This window comes from Phacochoerus africanus, chromosome 1, assembly GCF_016906955.1.
Source record: "Phacochoerus africanus isolate WHEZ1 chromosome 1, ROS_Pafr_v1, whole genome shotgun sequence".
Classification (NCBI taxonomy): Eukaryota; Metazoa; Chordata; class Mammalia; order Artiodactyla; family Suidae; genus Phacochoerus; species Phacochoerus africanus.
Window position 1 is genome coordinate 211,535,078 of NC_062544.1, and position 15,799 is coordinate 211,550,876.

The 15,799-nt window shown below is 46.0% G+C and overlaps 1 long non-coding RNA gene across 2 annotated transcripts; it reads right to left on the reverse strand.

Annotated features, from left to right (window-relative positions):
- Nucleotides 1-5,845: 5,845 nt before the first annotated feature.
- On the reverse strand, nt 5,846-11,020 carry LOC125113035 (uncharacterized). 2 transcript variants are annotated; one of them, XR_007131313.1, is made up of 3 exons: nt 10,938-11,020; nt 9,927-10,040; nt 5,846-6,163 (listed from the first exon to the last, which is right to left on the reverse strand). It is a non-coding gene; the product is annotated as an uncharacterized LOC125113035 (long non-coding RNA). The 2 variants fall into 2 exon arrangements; XR_007131312.1 differs by lacking the exon at nt 10,938-11,020 and having other exon boundaries at nt 9,927-10,207.
- Nucleotides 11,021-15,799: the final 4,779 nt, after the last annotated feature.

A 15,799-nucleotide genomic window follows, 5' to 3' on the forward strand; every position in this document is an offset into this window, starting at 1 on the left:
GGCTCAGTAATATCAGAATTATTTAGAATTGTGTATCTATGCAGGTATTCACAGCCCTGAAGGACTCCATCTGTAGAAATCTAAATGCATTAAGTTTGGTTTATTAAGTTTGGATTCAGGGAGTTCCCGTCATGGCTCACTGGTTAACGAAGCCAACTAGTATCCGTGAGAACATGGGTTCAATCCCTGGCCTTGCTCAGCAGGTTAAGGATCCAGAACTGCCATGAGCTGTGGTGTAGTCGCATTCTCGGCTTGGATCCTGTGTTGCTATGGCTGTGGTGTAGGCTGGCAGCTGCAGCTTCGATTCAACCCCTAGGCTGGGAACCTCCATATGCTGTGGGTGCAGCCCTAAAAAGACAAAAAGTTTGGATTCATTATGTGGGAAATTTCCCCCCATATTCAAACATATAATAATACAAAGTTAAGTTTGGAGAATACCTTCATTTAATGTATTACTTTAGGTGCTTAAAAAAAAAAATTCTGTAAAAACAAATACTTCTGTTAGCCAGTCTTAAAAAAGCAGTTTTTCTCTCTGATCAGGATGACTTCATTTTATCCCAGTAGAAGAGAAGTTTTCATCATCATAATCAAGCAGAAGAGAAATGATCCCCAGCGAGCTACACGGCAAGTTGTGTAATTGTCATTCATTTTAATTAACAAGCTCTGTCCTTAGATGGGTAATCTCCATTTCTCTCATTTGAGTCCAGACTAAAACGAAATGGGTTCCTCCCTCCCCCTTCAATGAACTATTCAAGTGTCTCCTGAAAAGAAAATGAATTTATCCCATTTGTCATAAAGCTGAGGTCTTTGATTATATGAAGAAAGATCTTGTTATGCACAGCACATCCTTGTGAGATGAAAAAGAAAGCCTAAAAGGCCTTCTATTTTTAAAAAGTTTTTGTCTTTCTGTCTTTCTAGGGCTGCTCCCGCGGCATATGGAGGATCCCAGGCTAGGGGTCGAATCAGAGCTGTAGCCGCCGGCCTGCACCAGAGCCACAGCAGCGTGGGATCCGAGCCACGTCTGCAACCTACACCACAGCTCACGGCAACACCAGATAGTTAACCCACTGAGCAAGGCCAGGGATCGAACCCGCATCCTCATGGTTTCTAGTCAGATTCGTTTCCACTGCGCCACGACGGGAACTCCCTAAAAGGCCTTCTGAAGAGCATCCTCTGCAAAGCGAGTGGGTGGGAGGGCTGTGTGTTGGGAGAGAGGGGAGGAGGGTTGGCATTCAACAGGAAGTTTCCACATGGGCTCAATGGGCAAAGAAATCATAATACTAGGTACAGAGCTCTAGCCCTCAAATCATGTCACAGTAACTTGAAGAAAAGTTGGGAACCAAGTTTTATGTTTCATGGCACTGTTTTCAACAACAGCCTATGTGCGTGTGCGCGTGCACACACACACACACACACACACACACACACTTTTTATTAGTCTTTATTTCTTGGGGCAGTTTTAAGTTCAGAGTACTTTTTTAAAAGAAGAAAAACCACGGGTCTCCACATTTTGCCAAGAAAGACCTCTAAGCACAAACAGTAGCAGTAACTTCACTGAGAATTAAGCCCCAAATCCAAGAACAAGCTTCATTTATCTAAGTTACTTCTACCCACCACTGGGTGGTAGTATGATTGAAACCTTCATTCCCAGGTAAACTGTCCTCAAATTTGCCCCACTCTCCTCAGGTCACTGATGTCACCCACTGGGAAGAATGCGTGTGTGTGTGTGTGTGTGTGTGTGTGTGTGTGTGTGTTTCATTTGAATCAACAGAATGCTGTCCTGACTGAATGGGATCTGCAGCCTTCATGACAGAGGGTTTTGTTCTGCCCTTTTCAATCAACCGTTTTCCATCCCGAGGACACAGAGGTGGCTTAGAAAGAGGTCATCACGGGGCATGTGGCCTACACTATGGTCCTGACACCAGAAGATATGCACAGTCAGCCCAAGGGAGCGCAACGAAAGTCTCTCCATTCAGTTTCAATCATGCACATGTGTCCATTCCACCGCACTGTTGAAAAATGAAAAAACCTTCCAGTCGCCTGGTGTCAAGGATCTTGAGCTTTCGTCAACGAGAACCCCTCTGAGCTACAGGTTTTGAAAGATGTTTGCCTATCCACGTGCTACTTTCATTAAAAACACAACTCAATTTCGTCCATTAAAGCGACTACCAACCATAGCTGCCTTTAATCCAGCACTTACTGGGGCCCAACCCCAGCAGCTCTCCGAGGGGGGTATGATTATGTCCTTGTTTTACAGGCGGGGACACTGAGGTTCGGAGAGATGGAGGTGCCCCATCACCATCATCCGGTTAGGAGGCAGATGAGCACAGCTTGACCCCAGCCCTGTTTGCTGTCCAAGCCTCAGTGATTCATCACAATTCTGTTTGGCCCAGAAGAGCCTCAGATTTGCATGAGGTCGTCTCCAGTGTAACCACACAGCCCAGAGCAAGGGAAGGGGGCATCTTTTTGAGGCCACCATCTGTATCCAGGCTAATGAGGATTTCCCGTCAAGCTCTTTGAGATATTTGAAAATGAGAGTTCCCGTCGTGGCTTAGCAGTTAACAAACCTGACTGGCATCCACGAGGGTGCAGGTTCGATCCCTGGCCTCGTTCAGTGGGTTAATGATCCGGCGTTGCAGTGAGCTGTGGTGTAGGTCGAAGACTCCACTTGGATCCCGCATTGCTGTGGCTGTGGCATAATCTAGTGGCTGCAGCTCTGATTTGATCCCTAGCCTGGAAATCTTCATATGCCACGGGTGTGGCCCTAAAAAGAGAGAAAGACAAAAATAAATTAAAAAGAAATATTTAAAAATTGGTCACAGGCCTCCTCCCATCTTCCACGCCATGACCACCCTTCACTACGCTCGAAGTCTGTGGGCTCAGAGGTAAGAGCATCACTTGCTAAGTCCCATCCCCTCACCCAAGAGACAGTTGGACTGTGGAGTGGAAATCGGTGCCCGGACATGGAAAGTGTGCCTCCTCGCCCCCCTCCACTGTTGGAGACCCCTGAGAAAGGAGAAAGGGTATGTGGGCTTAGGCAAGACCTTACTCCTGATTTTCCTTATCTTTTTTCCTCTGTAAAATTACTTCCCCCGAGAAGCTATTCCTCACTGCCCAAGAAGCAAAGTCTTCAGCCTTGACTAACAAATATCAGCGAATGCCATTGTTTTGTTTTGTTTAGAATTCCATCAGTGGTAGGATGTTACAAGCGTGTGATCTGGTGTCTCTAAGTTTTCGGAGATCCCACATGCTGACTGTGGCTGGCCATTTTGAAACAATCTGGGCCCTAAACCGACAGGCCAAGACATACAAAGAGAGAGCCGAGCCTGGCCATCAATCATTCGCAGACATCCCAAAGCTGCTTTCTCACACAGCAGCAGTGGCGGTGGGGGTGGGGCAGAAGAATGGGAGCATTTAAATAGACCTTACTGGGACTTAAAAAAATGAATTAGTATCATTAGATCTTTGAGCCAAGCCAAGTCACATTGAAAGTGATATTTGTGGAAGACTGCGAACCCAGCTTCTCTGACGTGAAACGCCCCTGGGGCTCCCATTTCTGTTGACTGTTGGCCTGGCGGGGGCAGGGGGGTAGGGGGTGGGGGGCCTGGCCTGAGCCTATTCATCTTCTTGTTCCCACAGGGCCTCATCTACAACTAGACACACTGGAGCACTAGGAAATGTGGGCTGTATGACTAAAAATAGAGCCCAGAACCTCCTGAGTTGGCACTGGAAGGAGATTGGCTAGGGGGCAGAGTGGGGGGTCTGGGGAAGGCAGCGCCAAGGAACTTCATTCCATATCCAGGACTCGCCCTCTCCTTGGAGTGGCCTTAAGCCTACCAATCCCACCTCCATGATGGTCTCAGGGAAGGGCTGAACTTCCTTTAACCTGTAGCCCCAATCGTCTTTCCAGGTGAGGTCTGGAGCCTGCTGAGGGTCGTGGGAGCATTAAAAAAACCAAAAAAAAAAAAAAAAAACCCCAAAAAAACACCTCACCAAGCAAATAGAAAACCACAAGAGGAGTTCCTGCTGTGGCTCAGAAGGTTAGGAAGCAGACTAGTATCCATGAGGATACAGGTTCAATCCAGGGCCTTGCTCAATGGGTTAAGCATCTGGTGTTGCCCTGAGCTGTGCTGTGGGTCACAGACGCAGCTCCGATTTGAGCCCTAACCTGGGAACTTCCATGTGCAGCAGGTGTGGCCCTAAGAAAGAAAGAATCAGAAAACCACAGGAGGGAGGTGACTGAGAATCTGGGTTTAAAACATGGCTTTACATATCAACACCTTGTGGGGCCCTGTGAGCCCTCTCCCCTGCCTCTGTGTGGCAGGGAACTTATTTCAGACATATATCCCATTGGGGCTACCCTAAGCCTCCAAAATTCTCCATGTCTGCTGCCCAAAGACATTCCATGTAAGTGATTCAGAAATTCCAGAAGCGTTACCGTCAAATCCATATTTTTATAATATACCTAGAAATATTTTTTAAATGCAAACAAGAAATCACATGCACTTTCCATGGAATTATACTATGTTAACGCATCAGAGACCACTAACAGAAATCTGTAACTCTTTTAGGACCCACCTCACAATAAAAGTTCCTACCTCTACGTACTTGAGAAATGTCACTTGACAGCAACGCCACTCTCCGAGAAAAGTTCCTTTTTGCAACCCAGAAATGATATAACAAAATAAATTACAGAGATTTATCCGATGCGGAAGCTGATGAGACAGCCACTAGCACCCTTATTCTCCAGTTTCAAAATTATATGTTTGTCAAGATGGACAGCCTCTTGTCGAGTTGATAATTAACGTCATACACTGGAACATGGAAAATAAGTTTATGTCCGCTAAACACCACTTTTATCTGTTTTATAAACTAGGTTCCACTTTAGATTTTTTTTTTAAATTTATTTCTGTATTTCAACAAGTTTGAGAGCCCCTTTTGAGAGCATTAAAGGAGGTTAAGCCTTCTCACCTGTTCTCGGGGATCCTGAGAGCCACCTACCCCCAGACTTGTCCCAATGCTTGGAGGAACAAACAGCCAATCTCAGATCTCAAGCAAACTGCCAGATCTCAAGGCAAGTTAACCAGGAGCACTTGGGAGGGCTCATAAACAAAGCCCCTTGTGACTCCCTGCTTCTCTCCCTTATGGGGTTTTTCTTGGGTCTGAGGAACCACTTTCCTCTGACCCCTAGGGACTGGCTCATCATAGCAAACTGAGGGAACAGCATCAGAAAGGCTTTAAGGGATGATTTTCTTACATACAACAGCCCAGCGACTGCTAAGATTATGACAAGCTCCGTGCACCTCCCTGTCAGAGGGTCCCTGGGAGTGACCGGGACCAACCTGTCATTTGTCCTTTAGGGATGAGGAAACAGAGGGCCAGGGAGGGACGCGACTTACCCAGGGTCACACCACGCAGGCTCCCTCTTCCCACGATGCCATGTGTCCTTCCTTGCTGTGATGATCAGCTCCGAGGGGAGAGGGTTAACCTTCATTCTGAAAGATGTTAGTCGTGATTTATACTTTTAAATGTGGCTAATGGTGGAAATAAAATGATAATGAGAAAGCAACACGGGCTTTCAAAGTAACTGTTCACCAAAGCGAACATTAAGCCTGATTTGATGACCCCCATTAGAGATTTCAGCTGAATATTACAGGGATGTTTCTTGGGAATTTGTCTGATGGAGATGGCAGGGTCAGCTGCTAGGGATAAAGAACGGCCACTGAACTGTCCAACTAGACACATTTTTATCAATTACAGATACCGGAGAATTAGAAATGCTACACGTAAATCAAACGATTTCTACAATGAAGCAGCCATTTTTTAAAATTCTTTTTTATAACGCAAGCCTTTGTACCTTTATTGGCCTGTTGCATAAGGAAAAAGATGTTTGGGGAAGGTAGGTTTTACTTATTAACTGTGTCAGATGTTGGGTTTTATAAAATGAGAGACGCGAATATGAAGTGCTTGAGGTCTGGAAGGTGACTTCGAGATCATCTGGTCCAGCTCCTTCATTTTCCGAAGGAGGTGGCTAGGGTCCAGAGAGGGGAAGGCACTCTCCCAAGGTCACACAGCGATCAACATCAGAGCCAGAGCTACCAAAAAACGCCTCCAGATCCAGGCCAAGGTGTTATTTGATGAACAGCCAGCAGAGCTCCCAGTACTGTGAATTGGAGAAACAAGATAACAGTACTGCATCTATAAAGGAACAGAGGCTACTTTCTTTATAAATCACTTTTTCCCTTTTAAAAATTAAATACTTTTGCTTACACAATGTTTAAAAAATTAAAAATAGTATAGAGTAAGACACTTGTAATCAAACAAGGAAGGAAGGGGGTGGGGAGGGGAGGAAAGGAGAGAAGGAGGGAGGAAAGAAAAAGGCAGAAAAGAAAGAACGCAGAAATAAGTATGTGCATATACACTTGGAATACACATTTTGCGGGAAATCAGACCTCAAATAAGATGGTCACTAAAACTGATTTAGATCTGAGTTTCCTGGTAATAAAGTTTTCACTTGCTTCCTTATTTCCCAAAAGAAGCTTCGGTAGAGGTGGAACTAGAAATGCTCCCTTTCTCTCCTCTAGTCCCATCACATCCCCCTGCACACCAGCCTGAGAGCCACGGAGCAGAACTGCACCTTGGAGCTGCAGGCTCCTTAGACACCACCAAGGCCATCCCTCCAGCTGCCAGAGGGACAAGTGGAAGCCCAGGGAGACAGGGAGTTTGCCACAGTGACACTGGAGTCCAAGAAAAATCACGTCTGAGTTTTAGGGTCAATGATTTTTTTTTTTTTGGACATTTTAAACTTGTTTTTACAAATATCCCCAGGCGCATCCCAGATCCCCTTTAGCCATCTCCCCAAGAACTTAAGTTTGACGGTCACGGAAATTTTTACTATGGTGTTTTAGTTATAATATCCTTTCATGCAGTTCCATGGAACCACAGCTGATTTCTGTGAGACAAGAGGACAGAGAGGAAACTGGGCCATGAAGAGTCAGACTCAGACTGCCAAGTCACACAGTCAGGCAGTGCTGGTGGCGGATCGGCTCCTGGCTGCAACCCAGGTTCCTGAAGACAAGTCCATACTTCCCTCTCCACACTGTGGCCTCTGTGAAAAACCAGCAGACGGTGACAGAGGAACCAATGCATTCCATGGCTCTTAGACAGAGCCTCAGTTCGGACACTGTGACAGCTAACTGGGGCGCCAGCCCTACGGTCCAAGTACCATCTCTTATAGGAACATTAAACATCTAATACAAGAGGATTTAAGTGAAATGGTTGTTTTAAAGGGGGGAGTTCCCATCGTGGCTCAGTGGTTAACGAATCTGACCAGGAACCATGAGGTTGCAGGTTCGATCCCTGGCCTCGCTCGGTGGGTTAAGGATCCGGCATTGCCGTGAGCTGTGGTGTAGGTCACAGACGCGGCTCGGATCTGGTGTGGCTGTGGCTGTGATGTAGGCCAGCGGCTACAGCTCTGATTCGACCCATAGCCTGGGAACCTCCATATGCCGCAGGAGCAGCCCTAGAAAAGGCAAAAAGACAAAAAAATTAAAAAAATTTTTAAAAAGGGACATGGTATTTTTTCAAGGTAAAGCATTCAAGGGCTTTGTTTCAATTTTGAAGTTTTGCAGTACTCTCTGTGTACCTCAACAGATGATTGCAAACCTCATGGTCACCCAGGGGCTTATGGGCATTGGGTTAATACTGTTCTGGGTTTTTTATTCATTTGCTTGTTTGCTTTTTTAGGGCTGCACCCGCAGCATATGGAAGTTCCCAGACTAGGAGTCGAACTGGAGCTGCAGCTCCAGTCTATACCACAGCCACAGTAACGTGGGATCCGAGCTTCATCTGCGAGCTATACCACAGCTCACAGCAATACTGGATCACCCAACCCACTGAGTGAGCGAGGTCAGGGATCGAACCCACATCCTTATGGATACTAGTCGGGTTTCCACTGCACCACAACAGGAACTCCAGGTTAACACTGTTCCTGATTCAAGGGAATTGAGAGCAACTTCAAAATAAGATTCACTGGGTCTTAATGAGGCAAGAACAAAGGAAGGCAAAGCAATTGTCAAGCGTGGGGAAAAAAAAAAACCCAAAGATGGAGTTCCCACTGTGGTGCGATGGGTTAAGGATCTGGCGTTGCTGCAGCTGCGGCTTGGATTCAATCCCTGGCCTAAGAACTTTCATAACTTTCATATGCCATGGATGTGGCAGGAAAAAAAAAAAAAACAACAACAAAGATTACCTCTATCATCAGGATCCGACCTCTGGACCTGAGCCTTAAGGTTTAAATAATAGTAATAATAGTAGTAGGAATAAGATCTTGACATCTTGATTCAAATGAAGTTTGAAAAGCCAGTGTTCAGACTCACTGTTACAGACCCAAGGACAGTGGAGGCAGAGAAGGCCCAGCTGGGGCATCGCCCCCTCCCCCGAAACCCCTGTTTGAATTTGCAATGCCGGCGGTTAGAAGAAGTGTCTCCATCTTGTAAACACAGCAAATTTGATCTGGAAGTCATTGAGAAAACATAAACACGGAGCCTCATGCGGTCATGTTTACACTGTTCCAGCCCTGGTGAAAGATGAGCCCTGTTATGGAAGCATTGGTTTTTTTCAAAAGCTCGTTTCTTTTTAAAAGGAAAATCCTGAGTACACATCACCATGAAGCCCAAAGACCTGACAGGGCAACCACAAGGGCGCGAACAATGTGGCTTAAGCAGATAACAGACGTAATGTCACATGTATGTGTGTCTCTCGAAATGGCAGAAACTCTGGTTTTCTGAAAAGTTATTTATTTTTGAAGTGGAAGTTGACAGTCCCGGAGCAGCTTCTAAACGACATCTTGAGTTAAGAAGATAGTTTCATGACTATTTCATCTTTCCCCAGACCATTCTGAATTTGCAGCAATGTGGACCAGGACTTTAGCCCAGTTCCCTTCAATTTAACCAATAAATAAAACAGAAGCACAGATAGAGAAAGTGACTTAAGGTTACAGAGCTTGTTGGTGCCAGAAGCAAAAATAGGACAGCGATTTCCTGATGTCTACAGGTTCTTTCAGGATATGTCTCTTTCAAGTGTTGCTATTTACGTAACATTTCGGCCCAAGGGCATTTATTAGATATTGTGTTCTCCATGGAGCTGGTAATGGGTTTTATTCCACAAACATGGGCATGAGAGAAATGTCACATGATCTTTCCAAAAACAAATGAATTTGGATTAGGAGTATCTAGGCTACTAGGTTGGTGGAGAAATTTACCCCATCAGTCATGAGCCAATAGGGGCCATCCTGGAAATGGCTGTGGGACACCCATCTGGGGGCCATGGAAGGGCCCAAGGTTTGGAAGTGGAGCCGCTGTAAGGGCCTCTGGCTGTGGATGTCGTCACAGTGCAAGGTCCCAATAGGCCAGCTGCTCACCTGCTCCTGGGCTGTGGCCTGTGCAGAAGATGTGGGTCCCTGGGCCCATCAAGGCTTTGCCTCTACCCTGGAACCATGGGACAGAAGGGAACAAGAGCCTGGAAGCCCAAACTGCTTCTCTTTTAGGTCTGGGAGAACCTCTCCAGTCCGCTCTCCCCTTCCCTCCCCTTCTGCTCCCCAGCCTCCCCCATTGCCTCCCTCTCCTATTAGCACAAGCTTCTCTAAAGCCAGGCCAGAAAGGGAGAGAGAAGGAGCTTGAAGAACTCCTGCTTTCAATCCCACAGTCCAAAGACCCCTGAAAAAAGGACACCCAAAGGCCTAATTATCTTACCGGTAATGAGAGAGGGAAAAATACAGTAAGAACAAATTCCAAAGAGATATCTCAGGAAATTATCCTGCCATTAGTATATGTCATCTTTACCACACAGAATTCCAACCCTTTTGTGATGAAAGCAGTAATGCATTTGTAAGACACCTGATGGTCTACAAGGCGCTTCCTACTCACCAGCTTGTTACATCCTCAAACACTGCAAGGTGGGTCTTTGTCACTCCATTTTCCAGATGAGGAGACCAAGGTTCAATGAAATGATGAGATATTTGTGGTTCTTTTATCCTGGTCCTAGAAGAGGGTAACAAGCCATGTATGTCAAATGTCCTTTGAGCCTGGCCAAATTCTCAGTAAACCCACACTGGTCAATACCACTCCATGATATATTTCCTCCTTCATTCCCCAACAGCCGATACACTTGGGTGAAACACCAAATGTGACTTTCCACATTCTTCTGGGGTGAGCTCCATTGTTTTTGTTCACTCAGCTTCAAGGTTAAAAAAAAAAAAAAGGACCAAAGATCATAAACAATCTCCCTATTTTTTTTTCCTCCTTGGCATGTGAAGGTTTTGAAAAGAAATCCAGTGACTGATGAAAATAATTGTTTCGATTCCCTAGGGCTATTTGGTTGAGGTCTCTGTGCCCTGGTACCAAGACTCCTGAGATTGTGTCCTAATCCTTGTTTCCACAAGCCCAGCATGATTTGCACCTTTCAATGGGGCAGTGACACTGGCAGGTTTTCTTCCTGGAGAGATAGCCTGCAAATCTATTAGAGCTTCTTCAGTCACTGATATGTTCTGAATGTTTGTGTTTCCCAAAGTTCAAGTTGAATCCTTAACCCTCAAGGTGAAGGTATGAGGAGGTGGTGTCTGTGGGAGGTGATTAGGTCATGAGGGTGCAGCCCCTGTGAGTGGGATTAGTGCCCTGACAAACTGGACCTGGGCGAGGTCCCTCACCCCTTCCTCCACGTGAGGACACAGACAGAAGACAGCCATCTGTGATCCAGGTAGCAAGCCCTTACCAGACACCAAATCTGCTGTTGCCTTGACCCAGAACTTCCAGCCTCCAGAACTTTGAGAAATAAACTGCTGTTGTTTATAAGCTTTCCAGTCTGTAGTATTCTGTTATAGCAGCCAGACCAAACTGAGGCAGTCATTCATAGCATCCAGTCCTCCAGCAAACATTTACCTGCCAGTCTTGATGTGCCAGGCATTGTAAGAATGCAGATATAGCCACAAACGAAACCAAGTTCCTGCCCTCATGGAGCTCCTGTTCTGGAGAAAGGAGGGCATGGCAGACAGTCAATAGAAATAAATACATAAACTACCATATGATCCAGGAATCCCACTCCTGGGCATCTATCCAGAGAAAACCATAATTCAAAAAGATACATGCACCCCAATGTTCACTGCAGCACTATTTACAATTGCCCAGACGTGGAAGCAACCTAAATGCCCACTGACAGAGGAATGGATAAAGAAGATGTGGTACATATATACAAAGGAATACTATTCGGCCATAAAAAGAATGAAACAATGCCATGGGCAGCAACACGGATGGACCTAGAAATGATCATACTAAATGAAGTTAGACAGTAAAAGACAAAATCATACGGTATCACTCATACGTGGAATCTGAAAAAAAAGGACACAGACGAAGTTAGCTGCAGAACTGAAACAGACTCCCAGACTTCAAAACAAAATTCTGGTTGCCAAAGGGGACAGGTGGTGGGAGAAGGGATGGACTGGGGCTTGGGATTGGCATATGTACACCGTAGTATATAGAATGATTGGCCAGTGGGGACCACTGTACAGTGCAGGACTCTACCCAGTATTCTGTGATCACCTATGTGTGAAAAGAATGTGTATATAAGCATAACTGAATCACTTTTTTGCATAGCAGAATTATCACGACCTTGTAAATCAACTATTTCAATAAAAAAGGAAAATAAATAAATAAATAAATAAATACCCAGGTGACAACAGAGGCATGAAGATAATTCTGCAGTAAGGTTAGGGGGAACTTTTTCTGGAGAATAATGTCTCTGGAGGGGCCTGGGGACACTTCCTGCAGGGTGTCAGACCTTATCTCCAATTGCTGGGCCTATGAGCAGGCAAGGAGTGTGAAATATTGGCACAGACATGTCCTGGAAGCCGTAGAGGGCCGTTCCCACCCACAAAACTGCCTGGATATGGAGGCCATCCATTCCGGGTATGGGGGTGCAGCTTCAGGTTGAAGGTCACAGCCGTTTCCCCATCCGCCATATGCCCTCAGCAGGGCCTTCACCACCTTGCTTTACTTCTCCAGACCCAAGGGTCCTCATTTTTAAAATGGGACTAGGAGTTCCTGTCGTGGCTGAGTGGTTAACGAATCCAACTAGCATCCATGAGGACGTGGGTTTGATCCCTGGCCTCGCTCGGTGGGTTAAGGATCCAGCATTGCTGTGAGCTATGGTGTAGTCCCAGACGCGGCTTGGATCTGGTGTTGCTGTGGCTCTTGCATAGGCCAGCAGTTGTAGCTCTAATTCGACCCCTAGCCTGGGAGCCTCCATATGCCGCGGGTGCGGCCCTAAAAAGACAAAAGACAAAAAATAAATAAATAAAAATAAAATAAATTGGGACTAGCAGGTTGAAAGGCCTCTCTTCCATTCATCATTTTTCACTAACACTGCATTCTCTGAGATTTTTATTCCACTTTCTGTCATTTTATTTCTGTCATTCATTTAGTTCTAACTAGTTAATTCCAAAAATGACCCAATGAATGGCCAGTAGGCCCGGTCCAAGATCTGCCTCAGGAAAGGATGGGATATTCCTTCTCCAGCAGAGGACGAAACTGGCCATCTAGAAATCAGAGCCTTTTGCACAGACTTTATCTGGGAGGGACAGTATAAGAAAATAGCCAAGAGGAAGTTCCCATGGTGGCGAAGTGGTAACGAATCCAACTAGGAATCATGAGGTCGGGGGCTCGATCCCTGCCCTCACTCAGTGGGTTAGGGATCCGGCATTGCCATGAGCTGTGGTGTAGGTCGACGATGTGGCTCAGATCTGGTTTGGCTGTGGCTCTGGCGTAGGCCGGCAGCTATAGCTCCAATTAGACCCCTAGCCTGGGAACCTCCATATGCCACAGGTGAGGCCCTAAAAAGAAAAAAAAAAAAATAGCCAAGAGAATTTTGAAAAAGAGCAATGGAGAGAAGTTTATCCCACCAAACATCACAGCATCCTTAGGACATTTTCAACCATCTTCCCGTATTGGTCCAGGAATGGGTAGAGACCCATGTAGTCAAGTATGGCCATGACAGTGGGCACACGGCTAATGACTGAGCCCCTCAGTGTGCCCTGCCCACCCAGCTAACCCGTCCCCTCACTTGGGACCCCCAGGACTCTGTCAGTACTGAAGACTGATGGTTAGCATCTGCACTGATTGGCAGATAGTGTTTAATATCTCTCCCCACCCCCTGCACGCCCAAACTCTACTGGTGATGGTTTGTCCTTTGGAAAGTATAATTTGGCACTTTCTGTCAAAACAAACATACGAGGACCCTTCAGCCCAGCAATTCCACTTTCAGTTACTATTTCTACAGTATAGTTCGCATTATGAAACACTACAGAGATGTTTATTGCAGCCCTATTCAGAATAACAAACAGCAAATAAAACCACTACAGAAATCATCCCAAAGCCCAACATGAGAAGCCTGGTTAAGTAGTAGTCCATCCAGGGAACACTGGGCAGCTGTTTCAGTGAGGACCCCCACAAATAGCCCTAAACTGTGCAGCAGTCCGTTGGCTTATTTAGTGGAAAAGTCCACATGTGGGGAGGGTTTCGGATTGTTTTTCTGTTATTTTCTTAGCTCCCTCTCCTCTGTGTGTCACCTTCATCATCAGCTGGCTTCTCTCAGAGCCAAAGAAACCTGATAACCTTCTTGGGCTTGACATCTGCACACAGCACAGCTCGGAGAGCAGGTCAGAGGGGTCGGCTCTTCCTGCAGCCATCCAGAAACATGGGAGTGAGCCTGAGCTCTCTGCTAAGATGAACACCCACTAGGGCTCCCCCCTAGAACTAGGGATGAGGCCAACCCCACCCAAATGCCAAGGTTGCTCCCCATCAGGGAAGAGGCAGAGTGGATGGGTGAGGGACAACCACAGTAGCTAACATGGCATCCACGACAAAGAAAGATACACCTCTGTTTGTACTGACACTGGAAGCTCTTAATAATACACCATTAGGTGAGAAGATCAAGGTGAAAGCTTGCAGGGTATGATCTCACTTAAGTAAAAATATTACTAATCCATAATATTAACAAATGTACTGATATATGCATGTAAAGTCTGGAAGGATATTACCAAACCATTGACAGAGTTGTCATCCGGGAGTGGAGTGAGGAAAGTAAGATTGTGGTTAGGGTAGAGGAGAGGGAAGGGTAGGGCTTTGGGATTTAACTTTATATTTTGATCAAACTTCCAAAATTTTAAAAATAATCATATATTGTACAGCTTTGAAATTAAACGAAAATCAGTATTACTTGGGGAGGCCATGGCTGTCTTTTCCTTCAAGTTTCAACTCTAGCGTCCCTCTAGGATGTGACCTAGCCTGACTCTCTTAACGTTTGCTCCAGGACCACCATGTGCGGGCATGCAGGTTGTGCACTGCACAACTCCAGGGGGAAGCATCCACACAGTGAAGGGGGTGCTCACCCTCTCCAGAAACTCTTCTCCACCACCGACTTCATGCCCTCACATGCTCGATGTTCACCATTTCTGAGCTATGTAATGTCCTCTGGTCCCCTTTACATACACTGGTCCTTCTCTTAGGAAAGTATCTCCTCAGCTTCTCCATCCACAAACTCTTACTCTTTCAAGACCCAATTCAAATATCTCTCTTCTTCAAAGGTCCGCCTGACATCCCAGCAGAATTTATTTTGTCCCCACCACTATGACTTTTCCTACTGTAATGGATTGTAAATGTTCCCAGTGAATTTGGGAAACAAAAACTTAATGCTATATTCATTTGGTTTCCTCAGAATTTGTTGCATGTTACATGAACAATGGGCTGAGGGAAGAAACACCAGCGGCAACCCTAGAACCTTGGTTTTGGGGTTGATTGTCCAACGGGCTTTCACGATTAAACTGATGTTTCTCAAACTGCTCGGCACAACTATCTTAAAGGTTAATCTGAGAATGTTGCATTACAATAAGAGTTTCTTTCCCTAGTCTCCTTGGAGGTTTTAAGATGCTAATAATCATTTTGAATTACCCAGAAGGGGAAACAGGAAACCAGTGCCAAACAAACCTGATCACTGACCTACTTCTACAGAAAGACCTATTCTCTTGCCATCTATTGTTATAGTTTCTCTCTACCTGGGTTCCCGCTCCCTAAACAAATAAGAGGGAAGCAATGGTTTCATACATTAGGAAAATTAAAGAAGGAGGGAAGGTCGAGACAAAACATCAGAGGATTTGCGATGTCCAGCAAAGGATGGGTTCTGCTGGGTTGGCAGTAGGGATGTCAGGGAACTTTGACCGAAACCACCCTCGGTGGCAAGGCACCCAAGCCCTGCGTGAGCAGTCTCACAATAGGAGGCCCGGATCAGGAACATCGTGCTGCCCAGAAAACTAACCCGGAGAGGGTGGGAGGGACCCAAAAAAGAGGAGGAGACGACCAACCTCCCAGAATCCTTGGTGCCGGAATTATTCTTGGCTGAGAGATGTGCGCGCCACCAGGAAGTGAGGCAGAATACTAACTCAGGTAGTCAGTGTAGGAGCATGGGCTTCGTTAGATGCGTTCTTTGATGGGGCCCTTGATTAACATTTGTGGCTTAAGGGCTCCAGGGAGTAACATCCCTGGAGGACTTGTTTACTATAGAGAGTGTACCTACGCCCAGATGGACAGGAATCTCTAACCCCCTGTGACTCAGTTGATGGGGAAGAAAAGGACAAAGAAACTGTGAGACTTAAGGGACATTCCAACCCCTAAGACCCTATTGGACAAGGACTAATATGGACAATTGAACAAGGCCAATGGGAGAAAACCACATCTTTCTGGACCCCACGTTG